Source organism: Lissotriton vulgaris, chromosome 5, assembly GCF_964263255.1.
Source record: "Lissotriton vulgaris chromosome 5, aLisVul1.2, whole genome shotgun sequence".
Lineage (NCBI taxonomy): Eukaryota > Metazoa > Chordata > Amphibia > Caudata > Salamandridae > Lissotriton > Lissotriton vulgaris.
Genome location: NC_141693.1, coordinates 1865806127 through 1865832648, shown reverse-complemented (window position 1 = coordinate 1865832648; position 26522 = coordinate 1865806127). Strand labels below are relative to the sequence as shown.

General features: G+C 42.8%; 1 protein-coding gene across 3 annotated transcripts in view; it reads right to left on the bottom strand.

Annotated features, from left to right (window-relative positions):
• Positions 1 to 26522, bottom strand: part of GRB7 (growth factor receptor bound protein 7) — a 672870-nt gene that overhangs the window by 107594 nt on the left and 538754 nt on the right. The window lies entirely within an intron of this gene.

Below are 26522 nucleotides of genomic sequence, written 5' to 3'. Positions count from 1 at the left end.
CCAATCTGGCAATGCCCGAAGGGCTAGTCTGAAAGGTCAGAATATGGGCTGTGTTTTTGGGCTGTTTGGTGGCCTGATTTGTGGTCTTGTGGATGTATTTTTACTGCCAATTTTCCCTGTTACCCAAAAATTTGCCTGCAGTGAGCACAGATGAACAATGTAAATAACAAGGACCCCCTGTTCGGAATGTAATTCTTAATACAGGGCAATACACAGTGTAAAAAACATGGCATAATATTGACAAAATAATTAGGGAGAAAATGCATAAAGGAACCACAAAAACCATATAGGGATTTTTTTCGGTCTAAAATTACCTTTAACCACATTGTGGTGTGTAATTACAATATAAATACCCATTTGGACTCATAGAAAAGATCCAAAACAATCTTACTGCGCTGTTATTATCGACTTTATTGGCATGCACAGTTGCCATTATCGATTTTTGTCTGAATGCATTTGCATTTTCATTGTAAACTAGCTTCAATATTTTTTCTGGATTGCTCGTTCTACAATGATCATGAGAGTTAAGATCATAAAATATTTCCGACATTTTCATAATACCTTCTTTTGCCACCGATGCAACAGTCTGTTTGGTAGATTTATATCAATTTCTTGATCCATCATGTTACTATACAGCTGGACATACAACTACATCCGCACTAGCTTTTGATATCTCTCTTACTTTCATCTCAATAGCAATACTTATTGAGAATGTGCAGTTTTTTACATCTAGACCACCGCACACAGATATTGCTAGACATTCGTCTTATATTGTCGCATGTAGATATTTGTAAACATCGGCATTACACCTTCGGTTACAATTTCGTATTGGGAATGATTCCCCTTTAAAACGAGGCGGGACCACAGTGATCACATGTTATTACTAAGACGGACTGTCTGGTTCGTATATAAAGTGACGGTTTCGCGCATGCGGGGTTATATATCTTTTTCAATGGCTGCGGGACGCCAGCAGCCATCTTTCGCGGCTCCCGCAGGTTGCAATACGCATGACGGATTTCTGTCTCCTCGGTAAGATCGTTATTCGGGCTATTATTTGTATACCCTAATACATTAATTACTCTTTTTGTATCCAGAACCAGCCTTAGATAAACATTATGACTGGTTTATTGTTATTTATCCCCTCTCCAATCTAGTGGTTTTATCGGCGTGGTGACATATCCTCCCACAGCCACATATATATACTGGTGGATACTGGCATCTTCTCATTGACGGAACTGAAGAGTTCAGAGCACACTTCCCCTTTCGGTAAGGTGATAAGGCTGATTTACATAGTCGAAATTCGATTTTAATGGCCTCCATGATATCCTGTCACTGACTCTGATGATCCTCTATTTTTCGTATTTTTCATTTGTTACATATAGTTTCATTCTACAAGGCTAGAATTCTAGTCTTTAAGAAGATAATATCATCTGCCGCTTCAAGATGCAAATAGATGTAGTCGCCTTGTGACAACAGGAATATATAAAATATCTACTTAATCGGTAAGAATAGCTTGTTACATTTATAACTATTACGCGTAGTTTATCTTTGCTTGACAGCTGCGCTAACAAAGAAAATGAAGAGTTTGTTGCCCCCTTTGGAATAGTGTAGCTATCTTTATGAGGAGGCACCCATACCACTCTATTTAAGTAACCGAATTTAGGCCGATTATCAGGCATGTTCTCTCTTCCACCTTATTTTATTTTTTAATTATCGCTAAATTTTGCCTTTTAGATTTGTATTCCACTTTGCTTACCATATCAGATGAGAGTCGACCCTGTGGATATAAATTCAATAACGACACCCCTAGAAACTATCTATATGAGCAAGTGTCGACAATGAGCTAAGGTAAACTATGGCTAATCGATCTTTGCATTTTACCAATAACAATCATTCCAGATGGCGCTATTCCAGTTAAAGCTACTAGCGATAGGGGGTTTGGGTAACCATCCCATCTTCGTTAGGCAATCATCGGATAGTTTAATGCCACACGCCAATATGATTTATTCTTGTGAAATTGCGTCTCTTTTAGATATTTTTCACATATAAATGGGATATTGGGATATCATGTTTCTTTTTGACATCTTTTGGATAAAATAGGTACTACGTGTCTTATACCGTTATATGTTATAAATTAGTTGAGAAAGTATGTTATGCCATACCATAGAGTAGTATATAGAATGTTGCATATCGAAATCAAACGATCGTCATCTCAATGTACCCCATTTTTGAATAATAATTATCTTGCCGTTATGGCAATGAGGAAACAGCTATAACTAGGTACCTCTCTTGGAGATGTAATTTAGAATCCCTTTAGAAGATAGTGATTTTGACACATTTAAATTACTTTGTGCTACACTATTTTCTATGAATAATATAATCTATTTTCTAGTGAGCCTCTCTATGAACTTCTGTAGTATCAAGCCCCTTTGGCAATGGCTCCTTATATCTTCTCTTACTTTTATACCTTATTTCAGATTTTAATAAACTGGATAGAAAAAATATATACAGAGAGACAAGATATGATTTTTGTGATACCGTCTTTTTGACCTGCATGTAGGTAAGTGTTGCCTACTTAACACTATGAATATTGCTAAGGTTAACATCCGTTTAGACCTTTTCGAATGATGTATGTACCGTATTGACGACAAATGCAGGCACATTTGCAGATGTATCGGTTACACCAATGGATAATACAAAGAGAAGATTTGGAAACCAATTTATGAGTCTACCATTTGCTATTTCAAACATAGTTACCTTCCTATCTAATCAGATGATGTGGAATCTTAGAACTGTGGGTAAATATTGCCATTAGAGTTACATCCTGAGGTTTATAATCAGAACAGTAAACCTTTATCCATTGTGAGATCGTTTTATCAAGTCGATCACCAAGAAGTGAATATTCCTATAGTCCTATCCATCTCTTTTCTCTATAGGACAAATGCAGCTCTTTGCTCTATAGGATAAATTTATATTTCACTATTACAACTGCTCAAATATAGTAATTCTAGTTTGTACCTTGTTTAGCTACATGTTATTAGCTTTACAAGTAGGGAGTAAATGTCATTAAGGGGGCCTTGTTCATGTGAACTAATCATTTGTTTTTAAGTATTGTATATTAGAATGTCACTTTACAATTAAGTGAATAATTATATGCTTTTAATTTTAAATTACCTATGTTTTTCAGATTTTATTTGTGGCTCCTGAGGAAGGCGTTCCCCATAACGCCGAAACGCGCGTCGAACAATATTGATTGCCACTGTTATAATACTTATATGATTTTTATGCACTGTATGAAGATTGTACGTTTGATTATGAAAATTATTTGAATTTATGTTTTTCTATTAATTGTTTTTAACACGTATATGAGTATATTTATTGAAAGATATATAGCTTTTTTTAAACATATTTATGGTTTTTGTGGTTCCTTTATGCATTTTCTCCCTAATTATTTTGTCAATATTATGCCATGTTTTTTACACTGTGTGAGCACAGATGAAGTCAGTGTCTCATACCTTGCAAAACACCTGTGATTTGAATCGTGAACCACTTTTTTAGCCATTTCCTTTGCTAATGGGGGCCACTTTGAATTTAGTGCCCCTGCCTATGTTTTTGTCCCCGTCCTACCCGGACTACACACACACATATATATTATACACATATACATATATATATATTCTCTGGTAAGGCTCCTTTTTTGGGGGTTGTGAGAAGTTGGCCTGGTATATAATGTTCACTATTCTAGTGAGCACCTTGCACCAGTACAAACAACCCTTATGGTGATGGTTGTAAAGTCAACCTTATAGACCAGCTATCCTAGTGGTAGCATGGACAAAGCAGTCTGAGGCTAAACTCAAGAGGGCATGTGAAGCCAGCTGTTTTACAATATGTAACCCCCAGTAGGGCCCTAGGGGCATACTAAATCATATACTAAAATAGTGGTATAAGGACCACTACACAGAAAGTGAATAGGCCTAGGGCCTAGGGAATTACCAGGGCTACGCTGAGCTACCAAGAGTTAGGAAGCAGGAGGCCACGGGATGCGTGTGCAGTGTCTAAACACACACGCGGGTTACCATAGAGAATGAATGGGAACGTAAAAGATGGAAACTAGTTCTTTTAGGGTACTTCTGACTGGACTCGATGAAAGCTACTTGAAACCTCAACAGTTGGATAGTCAATACCCACAGGAGCACCAGAGTACTCGCGTTTCCTCACCGCCAGGATGCGGGTGCATAGGTGTCAAAGTGTGTCGGGTTTCGTTGCTGAATCCTATAGAGCCTTGAAGAAAGATGCTGCAGGCGACCAGGAGAGAAGTGTCCGGTCGGATCCAAGGGTTGATCAAGGATGAAGAGCACCTGAAAGCAGAGGGGACAGAGTCTGGGTCACTAGCCAGTGACCAGGAAGGAACCATGAAGGAACCAGGCGATGTCGTGAAGCAATCAGGTGATGTCTTCAAGATTGTCTCTGCAGCCATGTGGACCAGGAGGCATCGACGATGACCAGGAGTCAAGCACGGACTGTCCCACAAAGGCTCTCGCTGTTGGCGGTGTCGGCTTCCGGATTGGAGTCAACAAGCCTTGGCAAAGGCAACCCACGCAGGAAACAAAGTTGGCTTCTTAATCAGACCAGCAAGGTCTGATGGGCAGCTTCTTTTCAGGGAAGCTGGGGCCAGTCTGGCGCAACCAGACCAGTGGTGTAAATTCAAAGGTTCGTCACCAAGATGGCCACTAGTCAACGGGCAAGTGACCGGGCAGACGCATCGAGCAGGAAAATGCAGAAGGGCCCCACGCAGGACTCGTGGAGTGTGCAGGGCTGATCCTCAGTGCAGATGATGCTCGGGGCTGGGGCTTCTCAATCCCCAATGCACAGCTTCGAGGGTGTCTCGGGTGCTGTACAATTAGAAAGTTGCAGACTTTTCCAGATGGCCGGTCCCACGTCTCTCGTCGCCTCCACGGGTCTCAGCTCTGCTGGGACTGTGAATCGGGCTGTTGGAAGTCTGGAAGTCCAGTTCTTGTCAGGCTCTGTGCTCAGGCTCCGGCGGGAGCGTCGACAAAGCAAGCCGTTGATCGCTGGATGGTGCCTGCTTGTGCACGGTGGTCACTCCATGACCACTAGGGAGATTTTTCAGTCTTCTTGCAAAGTAGATCGTCGAAGGTCCAGAGTTTTGTTTCAGAGTTTCAGTCAGGATAAATCTAAAGTCTTGGGACTCAGCTCCTAGCTATATACCAAATCTAGGGGCTGGATTACCTGCTAGGTCCCTCCTATGGGTGGGACCAGGGAAAGGGGTGGTTACACCCCTTTCTCTTTGTCCAGTTTCACGCCAGAGCTGGGGCTGGAGTGCCCCAGCACCGGTTTGAACTGGACTAAGCATGGGACACCTTGTGTGCCCCAGGCAGTGTCTCATTTCTTTCAGCCCTCCCTGCCCCAATACACAAAAGCCTGTCTGGGGTGGCGCTAGCACCTCCCAAGGCAGGAAACCTATTGTCCAAGCCTCCCTTGCTGGAAGGACTCCCAGCAGCAGGAGGTCAGTCTTGTGTCTGTGGCAGCAGCATCCATTTTGTGATACTGAGGCTCTAGTTAACTTTAACCGGGATTAGTAGGAACAACATGTCTTCTCCCTCTAGAAGGGTGGAATGCTACCCCCGTCACCAGAACTGGCGAGGGGGTAGTATTCCAAAACGTATGCCACCTTACTCGACATGTTTTGATAAAGCCAAACCTGAGTTAGCATTTAACCACGATGTTCATAATGCACTTAAGAGTATATGGTATGGCAATATCCTAGAACAGCTATAAGGACATGGTTCCAAAAGCTGCAGACAGGCTCAGCTCATGCTAGAGCACCATCTTACATAAAACCAAGCGCTCTGCCTCCAGGATTGTTAAGGCCTGCCATTGGAGTGACTTATAGGTGTATATGTGTCTAGATATAAGGTTATATGTAAGCAAGGGGTGATTACTCCACCTTGCCCCAGCTCAGTGATCAGCCAGTTGTGTCAATTTGGGTGGCCAGCCAGGGGTGGCATGATACATGCTGCAGCCCCTGGTAGGCCTGGGATGCACCTATACCTATAGTACACTGTACAGGGGCTCATAAGGTGACCCAGTATCCATTTGGAGATGTACCTAGGGTACAAGGAGTCCATTTTAAAGTGAAAGCAGATAGCCTGGGGCCCTGATTAGCAGGATCCCAGGCCAAATAAGTCGAAAAACCAGCTAAACACTAGGCAAAAAACTGGGGTAACCATAGTCAGGTATCCACCTTCCTACAGGGGGTTTGTTCTCATCCCTCATATTCTACGCAGAGAAAGAAGCTATTTTTCAGTGGTTTGTTACAGAGCTGCACAGCAGACATTGAGCTAACTCGCAGCCTGAAAAGACACTGAACAAAGCACCTTGTCAAGGATATGACGCACAGGTCTGTTGATTCCACTTCTTGACTGCCTAAGAAAGGGCGACTCCTCCGAGTGGCTAAGCTTCCACCGTGCATAGATTAGTACACACACATTGTGTCAAGTGTCTCCTTAAGAGGGTCCCAGTTAGGAGGAAAAAAACACAAAGGGTACAAACCGTCCATAGTGATACTGTATTTCTTGATTGAAGGTGATAAGCACTGAAGTGACCCGCAAGGCACCAAACACCCCCTGGCATTGGGGATGACAAAAGAGACAGGCTGAAATCAGAAGTCCTGCCCTGCCCTTTATGTTCCACACTCCAAGCAGCTCACAGAACACCCCTAGAGATGCAGACGAGCACTGAGACACCAGAATACCCCAGGCAGTGAGGACGTCCCGACACAAGCCGAGTGCAACACACAACAATGCCCAGTCGGGCTGCACGTGAAACATCCCAGGCCTCTGAATGTGTGACGTCTTTGGTAAGCTTGTGGCACTGCTCTCAGTAATACTCACACTCAGATCTTGATACAAATGTAACATCTGTTCTGATTGTTCAATTTCCTCTGGTGACAAAGCTGGTGACCAATTGTCCCGGTCGCCTTTATGGCTATGCTTGTGACCACGCCTCTCTTTCTTGACTGGGTCCTTTGAACCCAAACTTTGCTGGTTATTCGCTGACCCTTTCTTTTGTGGGCACTCGCACCCTGCTGCTGTGCCCTTTGTCTGCCGCCCACGGGGGTAGGAGGGGTTAGTCGCCCTCCCTCTATGGTAAGCAGCATCTCCCGGTCGACGGTAAACCCCCCCACACACCCAGAAGTGCAAGCATCTCATGGGACCTCCCTCTGTTCTTTCCTTCCCATCAGTTGTGTACATTAAAACCTTTGTGGCACTGGTACGGCTGCAGAGTTTATTCACATCATAAGTTGTTACACAATTGTCAAGATGGCATTGGTCATCAACATGCTGGCTTATCTTGGTTTACAACGTAAGCCATCTCATAACAGGTTATACAGTGTACATCCTATACTTTATTCCATATTAATAACCATCATTTGCCTAATCCTGCAATGCATCAACCTTACAGTCATGATGTCTCGTCAAGGTCGTCATAAATTGCTTCCAACTGCTGTGACAGCTCTACTTCTGTCAATTGGTACAGCGAGTCGCAGCTTCGAGACTTCAACTTACTACAGAGTGTGTGGCGTTCTTGGCCCTGTGTCCATGCCTGGGCTGCAAGTGCTGTGTCCACCTGTGCGACAAATTTACCTTTTGTCTGCCCTGAAGTATCCCTGCTGTGAGGCTCCTAAGAACCTTATCTGGGCCCTTGTCTCAAGAGTCCCTGCTGTAAGCCATCCAAAGGACCTTGTTCGGGCAATGGCACTTGTCTCAAGAGTACCTGATGGTAAGGCATCCCAAGGACCTTGTTCGGACAATTGACATTTTACTTCCTTATATGAAGATATTTATTGTTAAACCTTGTGACTCCCTGCCACGCTGGATGTGATTTACCGACCACTGACAGCTCCCATCAGGGCCACGAAAAGTCAGTTCTAGTGTCCATACAATGCTCAGGAGGAAACTATCATTCTCTGCTAGGCAGCTGAACCTTGTCATCTGCGTACACACACGGGGGAGGGATTCTCTGACTTGGGGTATTTCCTGCACTACTGCATCCATCCCCACAGTGAGGTTAATGTCACTGCCCATCACAATGACCTAATCTGAAGCTCTGATCCTTAAAGTATGCGCTGGTGACCAAAGTTAATTTATGTCGACAACCGGACTGGGTGTTCATCACGGAGTCCTGGGCCTCCGACACCTCTGGACACGATCTGCTCATGGCCATTCCTGACGGCTACTCTCTTTATAGGCAGGACAGACTCTCGCGCAGAGGAGGAGGCATTGCCATTCTTGCGAAATCCTCCTTTCTCTGTGTGATCAAACCAATATCGATTCCTCTATCTCGCTTAGAATCACTCTATTTTTGCATTACCCTCTCTCCTTCTGCCTCCTTCTCTGGGATTCTGATCTACAGACCCCCAGGCTCTAGGGCCAGCTTCCCTTCTGAACTAATGACCATCCTTGAACCTTACTTCGGAAAAACGGCCCTTACCATCCTGGGTGATTTTAACTTTCACCTAGATGAGACCAACTCAAAGGACACAATCTCTCTTGTCGAAACGCGAGAAGCCTGTGACCTCGTCCAGCTTGTAAAAAGTACTACTCACAAGGCGGGACATATCCTGGACGGGGTCTTCTCTAACGACGACAGGCTCTCCACCGGCCCTCCGCTACAGGTGGTCTGGACTGATCATTTTGCCGTGCCATTGGAACTCTTCATTCCTGTCCCTTGTTCCACTAACCGGACAACCTCTCCTTTCACCCTCAGGAGAAACTTAAGGAATATCTCTGATGAGGCCCTAGCCCCTTTGGTCTCCACTCCTGAATCTTTAGCTCTAAGTGACGCAGCAGAGGCAGCCCAAACTTTGACCGACTCCATTTTTAACGCAGTGGAACAACTTGCTCCCTCATCCCTGCGCTATGCAGCGCGCCGTAAGCCTACGGCACCTTGGTTTTCCGATCAGCTGAGATTTTTGAGACAAGGCTGTAGGAGTAGTGAGAGAAACTGGAGGAAATCTTGGGACCTAAATGACAGAGAGGCTCATAAATCTGCACTGCGGGCTTACAAACAGAGTGATTATAGAGAAACAGGAATACTTCTCTAATCTCACCAGCTCTCTCTCCTCCTCTAGGGAGCTTTTTAAAATCGCCGACACCTTATGCTCCTTGCAACTCCCTGACCCCCTAGTTAGCTCGCAAGAACTTTGCAATGATATCTCTGACTTCTTTCATAACAAAATTCATGACATACATGTCTCTCTTGAAGCCCATTGCCTTGCTCTCGATCAAAATATTCCACCTGCCATATCAGTCTCGATTCGCTAGGCAAAGATCCATCTCGCCGTCTCATGGAATTTCCATCTTTATCCCTTGAAGCATTGAACCTACTACTGGACAGGACCAAATCGGCTTCTCCCCTTGATCCGATACCTCTTAGAAAACTGAAGGAATGCAGAAAGTGCCTTCTTCCCCCCATGCTTGAGGTTTTGAACAAGGCTATTACTCAAGGATCTTTCCCTCCGATATGGAAGAAGGCAATTGTTAAACCTCTTCTTAAAAAACCGTCCCTGGATCCGGCCATGTTGAAAAAATGTAGGCCAATCTCCCTCCTTCCAGCTCCTGCGAAGATGCTCGAGGCGCATCTGAACTTCCATCTGTCCTCCTTCCTCGACTCCTCTGAATACCTGGATAACACCCAACATGGTTTCAGAAAACACCACAGCACAGAGTCCGCTCTCACTTATGTAGTCGATAACATCCGACGCAAAGTGGACTCTAGCCAAACTACGGTTCTGGTTTTATTAGACCTCACGGCCGCGTTCGACACCCTGTCCCCGGCCATTCTTACATCTCGGCTGAGGGAAGCTGGTGTCACGGGACCGGCCCTGAGCCTCCTAAATTCCTTTCTGACTGAAAGGGAGCAGAGAGTGATGCTTGGGAACCACCTCTCCCCTGCCAAGTCACTGCAGTGTGGGGTGCCACAAGGGTCGGCCTTAAGTCCGACCCTGTTTAACATCTATGTGGCCCCCCTGGCAAGACTAGTTAAATCTCAGGGGATGGAGGTGGTATCCTACGCAGATGACACCCAGATCATGGTATCACTAGCTCACACCTCTGTTAGTACATCTGCCGCCAGTTTCAGGGTATGCATGCAGTATGTGGCAGACTGGATGACTATAAACTCCCTCAAACTGAACGGCGAAAAAACGGAGGTGTTGATCTTTGGGAAGGACCAAGATCTGTGGTCGAGTGAGTGGTGGCCCTCCTCTCTTGGCATCTGCCCCACTCCCTCCCAATCTGCCAGAAATCTTGGTGTACTATTTGACACCTCGCTTTCTATGTCCCTGCAAGTTAACAGGACCGTGGCCACCTGCTGGGGTGTGATCAGGATACTCAATAAAATCCGTGGATACCTCTCCCCCCAGGCGCGCAAACAGGTTGCAGTCACCCTGGTTGGCTCGAGGCTAGATTACTGCAACTCTCTGTACATGGAAGCCAGTAAAAGCCTGATACACCGTTTGCAGATTTTACAGAATGTTGCAGCACGCTTTGTCTTGGATCTTCCGAAAGCCTCTTCTGCCACCTTAGCCAGGAAGGAGCTCCATTGGCTTCCGGTGCAGCACAGAATCGCCTTTAAAATTCTCTGTTTGACCCACAGAGCATTGAAGGATGGACCCTCTAGTGCTATCAGTTCTCTTCTATTGCGTTATGTCCCCACAAGAAGCCTTCGCTCTGCGGGACTCTGTCAACTGGTTGTTCCCTGTGTCAAACTTGCTAGATGGGGAGCCAGAGCTTTCTCCGTGGTTGCTCCGCAGCTTTGGAATTCCATCCCCTTTGAAATAAAAACTCTCCCTTCCATCGAGTCGTTTAAAAAGGCTCTCAAAACCTACTTCTTCAAGAGGGCCTACTTATGAGAGAATAGGACTTAGGAGGGTGCTAGCTTCTGCATTTGACTTAGGCGCCTTGACGCCCACTGGGCTAAGTTGCGCAATACAAGAACGGTTTCATTCATTCTATGACTTGAGCCCTGACGCACTCCGCTGCGAGTACTGTTCTCCTAATACAATATGCCCAACGATCTGGACCGGGGGTTGGTGTTGGAGGTTGCCCTGGTTTGCCTCTATTCTCTCGATTATTGTGTGTGACCTAGCTCACCATCCACATCCATCCTTTCTATTCCGTGTTCGAAAAAAGAGCCCTTCAACGTATTCAGCCTGTGCTCGTGTTCCTCAGGCTGCATTGTGTACCGTCCAGTCAATACGGAGCTGTAGAGGGAATACAAGCAACAGGTCGCCCTTCTCTCAATTCATCAATACACATATCAGACCTGTTCCCTAAGGCTTATCAAATATCTAATGTGGAGGTAGAATTCTTTCCTATCTTTTAATGTACATTAAACACGCCTTATTCTTTACAAGGTAGTGTAATACCACTTTATTTGCTTTCTTTATAAAAGTGTCTTTTGTCAAAGGACAGTCATATCCCATCAATACTTAAAAGACGGGTACCCTGGTATATATATACCCAAAAACACACCCATAAATGTGTTTTTAACATTCCCGAAAATAGTGAAAAAAGCAAAATGGTACCTCACGTGCGCACCACCAGTCGAGCTTGCCGATTGTTACTCATCAGCTATGCTCACTTTTGTCATCATCGGCAACCATTTTGCTAAAACTTATAAGTGTCCCAAGAAAATGTGATAAAAACAATTATGTGTTTTTGCGACTACCAAACAAAAACAAGACCCAATACAATAAAAAACTGAAATAAGACGCACAGATTACCAATTGTATTCTTCTCGCGTGCGCTTTCTCAGATATTTAAAACCGGTTGCATACATGCAAACCACTTCCTGTTTCAGCCGACATGTTTCCTCGCCATTAAATCTTACTGGCAATTTCGTCAGGGCAGGGTCATTCGTCGCTACTGTTAGACACTTGTGCAATTTTCTTAAAATAACTGTCAAATGACAAAACAACACAATGGCCTGGTTACTTACCAGGCCATTGTCTCACCACCCCCTTCAAGAAGATTGGAACACATAATGCACATGCAGCCACTTTTCACAGTGTGTCGCAAGTTCTAATCTTCATAACGAGAGGAAGGACAGTAGCCAACTAAATTGCCGATTGTGATTTACCAAGTTCGGCAGTGTTTCCTCCATTGCATGCGGACAGAGTTTCACAATGTGCTACTCATCTTAACATCGCCATCCCACCTCTACTCTACATTCACACCCCACCTACTTAATGTGTCTTTCTTTCATCCGTCATTGCTCACCGCCCGCTTTGCCAAATCGTGACTCGTCTCGTCCTTCTCTATCCAGTACGAAGACCGGCGGCTTTTACAAGCAGTAATCGGGTGGCGTCTAACATGACCATTCTCCGATCACTTGACATAATGAAAATCCGCGTCTGCCATCTTGTAGTGAATTCGATATTGTTGAATTATACGAAGTACATGCTACAACTCTTAAATACAAATGCAATATTCCATATTTACAATATTTAAAAGAATTTCACCTACCCAATAATAATATTGAGTGTACTCAGAGGGTATTTAGTATCTCGATCTTACTCCTCATAAATGTCCTATTTATAAAGGGTACTTATAGAATCTACTTTAAAATATTCACTGGCCATGTTTATAGCCACTAAATTTCACAATTTATGGGAATACATCATAGCCCTCTTGCACCAGGATAGTATTTCAACAAACTTTATTGATATATTTACTACAATAATGCCTGCAGTATATATTTTTGACTCAAAGGAGCCTTTATTCATGCCTCTCTTCTTTACTCATTCTTTTTATAATGGCCACAAGGGGTACTTCTCTTTCGCATTAAGTTGTTAAAAAAAAATTGTAATCAAAAGATGGCACAAAACAGTGATACCTCCCAGGACACCAAAAGTTTAGGGAACAAATTAATTTCTTATTTTTTTCCATTCAATCAAATCATTTAGTCCTGTTCGGTCACATCCTTCCTGATAAATCCAACGTGCTTCTTTCATTGCTAGGATTCTATCTCTATTGCATGGATCTCCTGTAACCTTCTCCAATACCACCCACGTGAAAGAATGTTTATTTTCTTTGTAGTGTTGTACTAATTTCGTGGTGAGTGTGCCTGCACTAATGGTGCAAGGATGTTCCTGCACTCTTACTTTGATCTTCCGTGTAGTCAGCCCGATATATTGCAATCCACACTCACATGTCAATCGATACACTAGATTCATAGTTTTACAATTACTAAATCGGGTCAGGTGCCATACGTTTCCTGAATTAAGCATTACTTCCATTGTTTTTCAGTCAATTTACACAAAGTGCACATACCACAAGGGTAATGCCCTGGCGGAATGGTCGTTTCCACTTGTGGAGGTCTAGAGCGTGAATGTACCAATTTGTCTTTTAAGTTGCAGTATCTTTTAAAGGCAAACCTGGGTGGAGGCATTGTGAACTCAGGCGTCGACAACATAGCCCAATGTTTTCTAATCAATTGTCTGATTTGGGTGGCCAATGGATCAAATATCATCACTACAGGAAGGCAGTCAGTCTTAGTCCTTACAAATCTCTATAACAGGGCACTACAATGAGTATTGAGTGCTCGTTTACATGCCTGACCGACAATCCTAGATGGATAGTCTCTCTTTGTCAATTTCTCCCACAGTTCTTCCGATTGTGACAAAAATGTTGTTGTAGTAGGTACCTAAGAAATTGACCAACCAGGAGATTATCCCGTAATGCTCTCGGGCGATATGACTTATAATGTAACAAGGAGTTCTTGTTGGTCAACTTCTGGTGAACGTTGCTATTCAGTGTGTTATTTTCTGCTTTAATATCCAGATCTAGAAACATTGCCCCCTGGTTGCTATATGACCAGGTGAAACGTAGACTGGCATCCTGTTCATTCAGCCTGATCAAAAATTCCTTGAGAGGCTCTTCTCCCACTGACCAGACGACTATCACGTCATCTATATATCTCTTCCAGAGGAGAATATTCCTCTGGAAGGGATTAGACTGATGGTAAATGCAGTTATCTTCGAACTGGCCTCTATAGATACAGGCCAAGCTCGGTGCCATGGTTTCGCCCATTGATGTGTGAAGGACTAAGACATTGATACCTATATATCTCTATATTTAGGAATCAAATATAAGATAAGCCTTGGAATGGAGGATTTCACAACAGGATTCCCCCTTACATCTATGAGAGCTGGTACGACTGACCCTGGCTCACTGATGGTAATAAATTGCCTATGAGTAATGTGTATGTACCCCTGTTCCACCCTTCTTGAAGGGGGTGGTGAGACAATAAGTGTTTGTAAGTAACCAGGCCATTGTGTCGTTTTGTCATTTGACAGTTATTTTAAGAAAATTGCACGAGTGTCTAACAGTAGCGACGAATGACCCTGCCCTGACGAAATTGCCAGTAAGATTTAATGGCGAGGAAACATGTCGGCTGAAACAGGAAGTGGTTTGCATGTATGCAACCGGTTTTAAATATCCGAGTAAGCGCACAAGAGAAGGATAAAATTGGTAATCTGTGCATCTTATTTCAGTTTTTTATTGTATTGGGTCTTGTTTTTATTTGGTAGTCGCAAAAACACATAGGGGTGTGTGTTTTAAAAAAATCTTTTTGATCGATCACATTTTCTTGGGACACTTATAAGTTTTAGCAAAATGGTTGCCGATGATGACAAAAGTGAGCATAGCTGGTGAGTATCAATCAGCAAGCTCGACTGGTGGTGCGCACGTGAGGTACCATTTTGCTTTTTTCACTATTTTTTGGAATGTTAAAAACACATTTATGGGTGTCTTTTTGGGTATATATACCAGAGTACCCGTATTTTAATTATTGATGGGATATGACTGTCATTTTACAAAAGACAATTTTTTAAAGAAGGCAAATAAAGTGGTATAACACTACCTTGTAAAGAATAAGGAGTGTTTAATGTACATTAAAAGATAGGAAAGAATTCTACCTCCACATTAGATATTTGATAAGCCTTAGGGAACAGGTCTGATATGTGCATTGATGCATTGTGTACCGTACCATGGTCCAACATGCGCCTAGAACTTCACCACTGACTATTAGTCCTCGGCTGATGAGGTTCTAACTATTGACCTAGCTCCCATTGTTGGCTGAATTCCTAGCACACTTTTGGAAATATTGTGCTCCCCCTCCTTAATATGCACATGTGATCCTGAGCGGGGTTGCTGTCCGCAATCCCCCCAGTTTATCTCCATTCTATCCGTATCATATGTTGCCTGGCTCACCTTCAATATCAACATCACGGAACACGTGATTAGCTTTTGATGCCATCAGCAAGCTTTTCCAGTGGCGCTGTGCTGCCGGAATGACTTGACGCAGATTATCTGTTATCCTACTCTCTCATAAGCAAAGTGACATCTAAGCAGTTTTGCGCATGTCCAGGATTGAACCGAATATTCCCCACGTAGCTTCCTTAACCGAACCATTGATCAGTAATATTGACGAACTAGTACAGAGTTGGAGGTCATTAGTCTGGTTCCAGCTATCGTAACATGCACCCGTCATCCTATATTTAAAGGTTGGTGTAAACTCAACGTCCTAACTAATACCTTCCTGGTTCACCTGCAGCTTTTTTGTGCCACAGGTTTTTAGCTCATTGATCTATTTTAGTTTGTGTCTTCCAAACTGCAAGTAACAAATGGAAAACGATTAATGCCAAGCTATATATGTAAACCATCACTCGTTCTGCATGATGCCTGCTCCTCACGGCGGGCACCCTAACCCTCTTCAGTACTGAACTGGAGGCAGCGCTGGCACTAGTCAATACTCTGGTCTTTCTCCAGTAGGAACGTTACTAACCAGCGTTACCTGTCCTCTTTATTGGTGCCCTGTAATATCAGTTGCCAAATTCTTTAGGATTATCACATCCTATGATATAATCCTCCCGAGCGCTACTTGAGATCGGCCTTTGAAACAGCAACATGTGGCTCGCACCGCTCCAACCGTCCCGCTGATCAAGTACTCTTCATGAGAGTACTCCGCCGATGCAGTGTTGGGACCGGCTAGTTCCTGGTCCTGCAGTAAAATACAACCTTCCTAGCTGATCCAGAGAACAAATGGCCTTTGTTGGCCAGTAGGTAAGTTTGTAGCTTCTCATGGATGTTTGTATCGGTGCTTACCAAATATGCAACTGCCTGTACAAAGAGCTCCTCCACAGTGTAGCATTCCATTTTTCCACGAATGAGCTGTGGTAGCTCATCGAGCCATAGGAAGTACTAATTCATCGGTACTTCGTTTGATTTATGGCTTTCCTATAGCTGATCTACTCTACATGTAATTTAGAAGATTCTCTGGCTGACAAACACCTCTCATTTATTCTAAAAAAACAATGTCTCCATGGTTATGCTAAATTGGTCACACTACTAAGCACCAGTGGGTACACCAAGTTCTAAATAAACAGCTCCGAAAATAAAACTACAATAGGAAACCATAGCCTGCTGTCACAATTTTATGAACCATTTCTAATTCCCATCAGGTCATCTGGCTCCATAGGATTATCTCAAACAATAGAAAATGAGTTCTAAGCTCACTGAAAAGTGACATCCTTAGGTGAAGCATGTGGAGCCTTGAGAACCATTAAATGCCTGTAGGGCCACTGTATGTCTGTATCTAAGGCCGCACAGAGACAACTTATAGCATGGAGGCTTATGGAATTGTGTATGGTCGACATGGCAGAGTAAATGGAGAACAATCTGCTGGAGACGATTCTAGATAAGAGAGAACCTATGCCAATTAGATTTGAGAGCCATCTTGGATTGGTCCCTGTGAGCTACCATTAAAGCTGTGCATTCATTCCTTGTGGAATGTAGTAAAACAAGACCCCAAAGCACAACAAAGGGATTGTCTTTTCTCATATTCAGTGCTCTATTCACATAGTAAATTTACACACACAGAGTTATTCAAGTGTAAATTTACTCTCACACCTAAGGGTTACTTTACACTTTTTTTTGTTATTCACCATTTCTAAGTTTAAAGTTACTCCCCGGAGCAGACTTGCATGTCTCCACCTCCTGTTGGAGCATCCTAGAACAGGATTTACTAATTGTTACTTTCCACACATGGTTCAGAGACTCGCGTTGATAAAGTATAAGAAAACTTATTAACGCTTATTTTGCTTTAAAACAATATTTAAAAATAATTTTAGGAAAGATTGTTAAATAATTTTACATATTATACAAAAAATTAAATAAAAGGTTCACAACAAACTTAGGTGTATAATAAATATTTATTTAAAATATATTCATTTACATTTAAAAATAGTATTTATTCCTGAAGAATAAATGAAAAAAATATTTAAAATGTATACTCATTTATTAAAAGTATGCATGGAATATATTGGAAATAGCAATACTTTACTGATAATTTTTTTAAATTATATTTTCAATAACAAGCATGTATTTTATATATATATTTATAATTAAACACAATGTCTATTTTAAAAGGTGAAGTCATGCTACACATTTTAACAGTATATCCTAAAAGGATTATATTAAGTCAATACCTTTCTTATTTTATATGGGAGTGTGTTGCAGTACCTGTGAGTGGTGATGTGTGGTGCTGGACTTTTTCCAAGGCTGGGCTGGAATATATTTACCAACTGTTTTGGGAACTTTTTGGCAGTGGTAACTTTAAAAGTGCAGTTTATGAATCGCAATGGCCTTACACACATGAGTGGGTGTTTTGTTTCTGCAGGTCTCGTTCTAAACCTTTCCTTACTCCTCTCTAGCCCAGTCCCATGTAGGAAAAGAACTCTTAACAACAATGTTTGAAAAGGGTCATTTACAAGCTGAACAACAAAATGACCCAGAGAAAAAAAACACAACAGAAAAAACGGATATAAAAAGTAAATTGAGATTATGGGAGAAACTCAGTAGGAAAGAAATAAATAGATCCTGGGAACTAATCACTCTCAATAAATATCTGGAAGTGCGCCGTGTCCCAAGGTGATTAAGAATTATGCTAATGCCAAATCAACAGGATGCCTCTAATGAACTCCTACATGAATGGGGTGAATATACCCTCAACTCATCTTTGGATTTAATCAAAATACTAACAAAAAGTTGGGGAGTTCCTCAAGCAGTTTTTCCTCATTAGCCTCAACAAATCAAAATATCGAAGAGCAAGAAAATACAGCAGAAAATACAAGGCTCAATTTTTTAGGAGATATGCGACTTGTTCTGCAACAACGCCAGTGGGAACAAAGCAGAACGTCGCAATTTCAACAACGAGGCAAAGGGTGTGGAAGAAACTGGTACTGACAAAACCGAGAAGGAGAGGACAAAGGCGGAGATGGGTCACCGGAAAGAGAAGGGGCTCAAACGAGAAGTATGAAACAGAAGAAAAATCAGAAATAGATGAGCTGCAAATTGTAAATCTATCAACACGAGAAATAACTGAGGCCGAAACATTGCTTTTAAAAAGAGGCATAAACTATTGCCCCAAAAAAGGAATGGACCTAGCCCAAACTAGAATTGATCTTGATATGTGCGGAAAATCAAATTAAAGAAGTTTTTCTTAGAAAACAAGAATAAACCAAAACCAACAAAAATGATAAAGGAACCTACTTCGTCCCTACTTGTAAAAGAATCTGATGATTATTTGCTGCTGTTGAATTTAAATGCGGAGAAAGCACAGGAATTATCCTAAGATGCAGCACGTTCACAATTAGGAGCGGGACTCAGTGAAAAACATTCACAATCAAAATTCTATCCCCAATTGCCTCCAGGAAATAAAGTAGATGTTTTCCAAGAGGCTGTTGTGCAAGATCTATACAACTTACGGAGATCCAAAGACAAAAACAATCTAACAAGAGATGAGTGAGAAGCTCTCATAAAATTAATGGATGACAAAGAAGTAGTCATAAAAGTTGCTGATAAAGGCGGAAACATTGTAATCTGGGACCGCAATGCCTACATTTTGGAAGCACACCGTCAGCTGGAGGATACAGATTTTTATGAGAAATTACAAAGAGATCCAACAATGGATCTCAAAAGGGAAATTGATATAAAAATCAGAACATGGTCACGACAAAACTTAGTCGATATTGAAGAAGCAAAATACCTGACAGTGGATTACCCGGTTACTGCAACCATCTACTTCCTACCAAAGCTTCATAAAAACTCGAGAACACCTCCAGGACGCCCAATTCTATCAGTAAAAAATTCCCTCCTGGAACCACTGGCAAATTACATTGACTTTTTTCTGATCCCTTATGTCGCAAAACTAAGCTCATACATAAAGGACACTTGTGATTTACTGAGAATAATACAGGAGATTCCGTGGCAGTCAAACTTCCAACTAATTACAATGGATGGAATTGGACTCTACACCAACATTGACAACACTCTGGGTGAGAAAGCAATTTGATACTTTCTGAAAGAAAGAAATATACATTACAGTAAGCAGAATGTGATGCTAATGGAAATGATCACACTTTGCCTAACTCAAAACTGTTTCATGTTTGGAAATTAATTCTTTCGGCAACGCAACGAAGCTGCGATGGGGTATTCCTTCAGTCCCAGTTACGCCTGTCTTCTAATGGGCTGGTGGGAGAGAGAGGTGGCATGGAACCCAGTGCACAGCAAATTTGTGGATAAAGTAATCAAATGGACACGGCTCATTGATGATTTATTCATCGTATGGAATGGAAGTGTGGCGGATTTTGAGGAATATTTTGAGATTCTAAACTCAGTGTGAAAAACTTGAAATTTACTTATAACATCAGCAATTAGAAAATAATATTTCTGGATACAGAGATCTACATAAAGAATATGAAATGTAATCCACACGTCACAGAAAAACAACAGCCACCAATTCCACCCTAGAAGCGACAAGCTTTCACCAACCAGCTCTGATTGCCAGCATCCCTTATGGGGAATTTCTCTGTGAGCAAGCGGCTGAGGCTGCGAAACGCGTTGGGTGTGATCGCCAAATAAATTTCACTTGAAATGCAGATTGGGCCTCGACTTGTTGTCTTGTAAACGGTTTGAGACAGCGTTCTGGTGGATTAATTGGGGTAAGACGAAACCCTGTCGAGGCCCGCCATCAAAAGAAGGCGCAGGCTTAATTCGTCAAGCGTGTGGCATATATATATATATATATATATATATATATATATATATATATATATATATATATATATATATATATATATATATATATATATATATATATATATATATTGTGCACACAAAGTCTTCTGAAAGAAGGGCTCGCACTCGGAGGTATAAACCAGTGTTGTTTAATCGTAACGCGTTTCGTCAGTGAAACTGACTTGATCACACAAATCTCACGATACAGGAGAGCTTACATAGCTAATGCAACAGGAAACGGACTGTAATCAGAAGCCATTGGACTTTGGCGGCCATTACTGAGTGTACATATTAGTTACAATACATAATCAATTACTGCAACAACATCAATGATTCAACCTAGTAACATTGTCATGCCTTGTGATTGCGTCAAAAAACACACTGTCTAGAGTGTGCGCCCTCATACACCTTGGAAAATATTCATAAGTGTTGAAATAGAAATGCGCCTGAACCAAGACCGCTCTAAAAGGAAGTACTAAATATCGTGCGGCTGCTTGGTTACCCACGGCGTAGTGCCCTGGGCATTATAAAATGGTATTGGCAACAAAGTACATGCATACATGAACAATAACGTTTTTGACAAATTGAAAACAAAGGAGGCACACATCAATCAATCATCCAATCAACCAGAGTACTTGTAAAGGGCGCTACTTACCCGTGAGGGTCTCAAGGCGCTGAGGGGAGGAGGGGTGCCGCTACTGCTCAAAGAGCCAGGTCTTGAGCAGTCTTCTGAAGGCGAGTAGGTCTTGGGTCTGCTGTAGGTGGGTAGGGAGGGTGTTCCAGGTCTTGGCAGCGAGGTAGGAGAAGGATCTGCCTCCGGAGGTTGTTCGTTGGATGCGGGGGACAGCGGCGAGGGCGAGGCTGGCGGAGAGGAGCTGGCGGGTGGGCGTGTAGAAGCGGAGTCTGCTGTTCAGGTAGGCTGGTCCGGCGTTGTGGAGTGCTTTGTGTGCGTGGGTGAGGAGCTTGAAGGTGATCCTCTTGTCAACGGGGAGCCAGTGTAGGACTCTCAGGTGGGGGGTGATGTGGCTGCGGCGGGGGACGTTGACGATCGGTCGGGCAGCGGCGTTTTGGATGCGTTGTAGTCGTCATAGGTGTTTGGCTGGGATTCCTGCGTAGAGTGCGTTGCCGTAGTCCAGTCTGCTGCTGACGAGGGCCTGTATCACTGTTCTGCTGGTTTTGGTCGGGATCCACTTGTAGATTCTGCGGAGCATGCAGAGGGTGTTGTAGCAGGAGGAGGAGACGGCGTTGACCTGTTTAGACATGGAGAGGGAGGAGTCAAGGATGAATCCTAGGTTGTGTGCATGGTCGGTGGCTGTCGGTGCTGTTCCCAGTGTGGTCGGCCGCCAGGAGTTGTTCCAGGCTGAGGGGGTGGGTCCAAGGATGAGGATCTCCGTCTTGTCCGAGTTCAGTTTCAGACGGCTGCTCCTCATCCAGTCGGCGACGGCCTTAATTCCCTTGTGGAGGTTGGCTTTGGCGGTGTGTGGGTCCTTGGTGAGGGAGAGGATGAGCTGGGTGTCATCGGCATAGGAGATGATGGCGGGCCACTTGTGCGAGGGGGTCCATGTAGACGTTGAACAGCGTCGGGCTGAGGGATGAGCACTGGGGGACGCCGCAAATGATGTCGGTGGCTTATGATCGGAAGGGCGGGAGGCAGACGCTCTGGGTTCTGCTGGAGAGGAAGGACGTGGTCCAGTCAAGGGCCTTCTCTTGGATTCCGGCTTCTAGGAGGCGTGTCTTTGGAGTGCGATTGCAGACCGTGTCGAAGGCGGCTGAAAGGTCCAGGAGGATGAGGGCTGATCTTTCGCCATTGTCTGGTTGGCGCCTGATGTCGTCTGTGGCGGCGATGAGGACTGTCTCGGTGCTGTGGTTTCGTCTGAACCTGGACTGGGACGGGTCCAAGATGTTGTTGTCTACCAGGTGGCGGGCCAGTTGCATGTTGACGATTTTCTCGATGAGCCTATGCATGCGCAATGTGCATAATTACCGGCACACATGAAAGTCAAAACCTGATGGCTAAACCTAGACAAAAATATGAGGGCATGTGCAGGCAATAAACAATGGGAGTGTGCACAAATGAAATTCTAGTGGCATGGTGCTATGAAACATAACGGACAAAATAGCATTATAATATATACCATTAGCATACACTCCACAGGGCATACCTGTCTAGGCAATACAAACAATATTAAATGTACAGATATCCTTCTATGCAGTCACCATAGTGGTTTAAGCATTAACAAATACAGCATAATTAGACAGTTGACCAGATTGCAGATTAAAAGGCCTCCTGGAATAAACGAGGATGGGAGGATAAAGGGTATGGATGTATATATCTCTACAACCAGTTCAATATCTGAAAGACAAGTGCCCACTAGAACGGCGACTTTTTTAGACGAGTTCAAAGTCCTACGAAAGGGTCGACAAATACCAAGAACAACACCACAATCACCCCGGAGGCGGGGAGGAACAACCAGAGGCAGAGGCTGTGGAAGAGGGAGAGGAGAAGCAAACAGAGACGGAAAAGAAGAAAACAAAGGGAATCAAAAAACTAATACAAAAGAGCCCATGGGAAACAAGAGACGTGGCTCCACAGGCAAGAAGTAATGGATCCGGACACGATAAATAAAACCATTGTCAATTTGAGTGAAAGGGAATTGACATTTTCTGAAAAATGTACGCTATGTCTAGGTCTTTCCTTCTGTCCGACGGAAATCTTTAACTAAGCAGACACACATATTGACTTATACCGATTTGTCAGGAAGTGCAAATTAAAAATGTGGCATCTTCTCTATAAACCCGATCAAAGCAATCCTCATAACCAACTTTCAGTAGAGAGTAACAAAATACCCCTGTTTCATAATTTGAACATTGCTGATGTAGAAGTACCACTAGATAGCCATGATTTAGCCATGGACCATGAATCTACAGGGATCACCCAAGAGGACTGGGATCCAGACATCCCTACTGACTCAATGGCCTCTACCAAATTCAAACCCAGATCCATTTTCTATCCCAATCTTCCACACGACAACATAGATACTTTTCAAGAAGTTGTTGGGCAAGCCTTACTAAAATTAAAGCACCATATTAACAAGAATAAACATATTCAGTATAATTTATCTGCCACACAAAGAGAGTTTTTGAAGACCCTAGCCAATGACGAAAACATCATAATTAGCCCAGCGGAGAAAGGGGGAAATATCGTCCTGTGGGACAGACAACTATACATTGTGGAAGCCGAAAGACAACTGAGTGACCAAAAATTCTACATGAAAACGAATTTGGACACTTATAATAACAGTATTGTTGACACTTGGAATAAACTTAAAGAATGGGAGGATAAAGGGTACATAACATGGGAAGAGTATTGCTTTCTCAAATGTGATTACCCCAAGTTGTCCATACTGTATTTACTACCGAAGATACAAAAGAATGCCACCAATCCACAAGGGAGAGCTATTGTCTCATCTATAGGAAGTACCCTAGAGTATGTGTTGAAGTATGTAGACCACTTTCTTCGAGAATATGTTGTAGGACTCCCTTCACATATAAAGGACAGTAAAGATTTTCTAACTAAACTAAAACAGATAAACTGGGAAGCCAATGACCTCATGATGACACTCGACATAAATTCCCTGTATACGATCATTGATCATATAGAGGGCATTGAAGCATGTCACCACTACCTTAAGAATAGAACTATTGAGTATTTAGAACACACTAAAATGCTCTTAGAAATGATGCACCTTTGCCTGACTAATAACTTCTTTATGTTTTATGGTACCATTTATAAGCAGACCCTTGGCACAGCTCTAGGCACTTGTTTTGCCCCTAGCTTTGCCAACCTATTTCTGGGAAAATGGGAGGAGGACATCAGAGCTGACAGTACCCGTACTTCATCTTTTGGCAAAGTCAAGATTTGGCTTCGCTATATGATGATCTTTTCATAATCTGGACTGATAGAGAGAACATGGCCACTGAGTATATACAGAAGTTAAATAACAACAAATATAACATCACTCTGACCATTAACATGAGTAGGAATTCCATAGAATTCCTTGATTTACTGATTTGACCGCAAGGAGATACCTTCCAAACCAGTCTTTTTCATAAAACTACAGCAGGGAACACCTTGCTTCATGCTCTCAGCAGCCACCCAGATACTCTCAAATGGAGTATCCCATATGGGGAGCTGCTGAGAGCACGAAGGAACTGCAGTGCTGACACAGCGTTCGAATTAGAAAAAGAAACCATGATCCAAAGTTTCAGAGATGGAGACTACCCTAATTGGGTCCTCTGCAAAGCCATTGACAGAGTCAATAAAATAGATCATGCCCAAACATTGACCACTTCACTAGACACCAGCACTGACAACACCACTACCACTGAAGAATCCAACAGTCATTCTTACTTACAGTGGGAACTCAGGAGAGATACAGAAAATACTGGCAAACAAATGGGATATACTCACTAGTGATCCCATTATTGGCCATACTTTCCGACGCAGACCACAAAAAACATACAGGAAGGGACACAATCTTAAGGACATTCTTGTCAAGAATGATATAACACCCAAGTCCATCGCCAATGCCACAAACCTCAAAGGTTTTTATCCATGTGACCATTGTAAGGCCTGTCGGAATAGGACTATGATAAAAACAGTGACTAATCTAGGATACAACACGCCAAAAGATATCTATCAATTCCTTACAAGTAGCACAACACATTGTGTTTATGTGCCCATATGTCCCTGCAGAAAGTGGTATGTAGGCAGTACCAGCTGCATGGCCAAGAAGAGAGTGCTTGAGCACATGCGTGCCATCAACAAGAAGGATAAAAACTATCCTATTGCCAGACATTTTGAACTATTTCATCTATCCAATAGTTCAATGCTGAGTTATTTTGTGCTGGAACAAGTCCATACTGGTCCGAGAGGTGGAAACAGAACCTTACTACTTCTCAAATGAGAATCAAGATGGATATGAGAACTCGAAACGAAATATCCTAAAGGTCATAATTTGGACGAGGAACTAAGTACACATCTACGTAACGATTGAACTATGTCTTTATGTATGCCTAATGTGTGTCTGCTGTAAATGTATATTTTCATACCGACTGATTGATTTTATCTATGTGGCAAATACTATGAAGCAATAGTACCACAACCTTAGGTTTTAACATCACTTTTCTTTTCTCTTTTTGCACAGGAGGAAAGGAAGGGATACCTTACCTGCGACTGTCTCATCCGTTCCGGTAACCTTACCCCTTTCTTCTCCTTCCTTTGGGTCCACTTTCAGATAAGATACATCTCTATCTTTATTCTATTGCACTGTTATTTTTCACTTTTGGCATTTTCTTTACACAGGAGAGCCTTGGATGCTAATTTTAGGCCTCTTAATCTGCAATCTGGTCAACTGCCTAATTATGCTGTATTTGTTAATGCTTATACCACTATGGTGACTGCATAGAAGGATATCTGTACATTTAATATTGTTTGTATTGTCTAGATAGATATACCCTGTGGAGTGTTGTATGCTAATGATATATATTCTAATGCTATTTTGGCAGTTATGTTTCATGGCACTATGCCACTAGAATTTCATTTGTACGCACTCCCATTGTGTATTGCCTGCTCATGCCCTCATGGATTTATCTAGGTTTTGACTTTCATGTGTGCTGGTAATTATGCACATTGCGCATGCGCGCCTCTTTTGTTTTCAATTTGTCAAAAACTTTATTGTTCATGCAGGCATGTACTTTGTTGCCAAAACCATTGCTATGACGCCCAGGGCACTACGCCGCGGGTAACCAAGCAGCCGCACGATATTTAGTACTTCATTTTCGAGCGGTCTTGGTTCAGGCGCATTTCCATTTCAACACTTAGGAATATTTTCCAAGGTGTACGAGGGCGCACACTCTAGACAGTGTGTTTTTTGACGCAATCACAAGGCATGATAATATTACTAGGTTGAATCATTGATGTTGTTGCAGCAATTGATTATGTATTGTGACTAATATGTACACTAAGTAATGGCCGCCAAAGTCGAATGACTTCTGATTACAGTCCGTTTTCTGTTGCATTAGCTATGTAAGCTCTCCTGTATCGTGAGATTTTCGTGTGATCAAGTCAGTTTCACTGACGAAACGCGTTACGATTAAACAACACTGGTTTATACCACTGAGTGCAAGCCCTTCTTTCAGAAGATTTTGTGTGCACTTTAATTTACAGGGAGACCCGCCCGGTGAGACTCGCCACCTGTCTACGGGCCAGTGACTCCAGGAATCTGGCTGATTGTGGATATATATATATATATATATACACACACATATATATAGTCGACATATGCATTCAGAGAT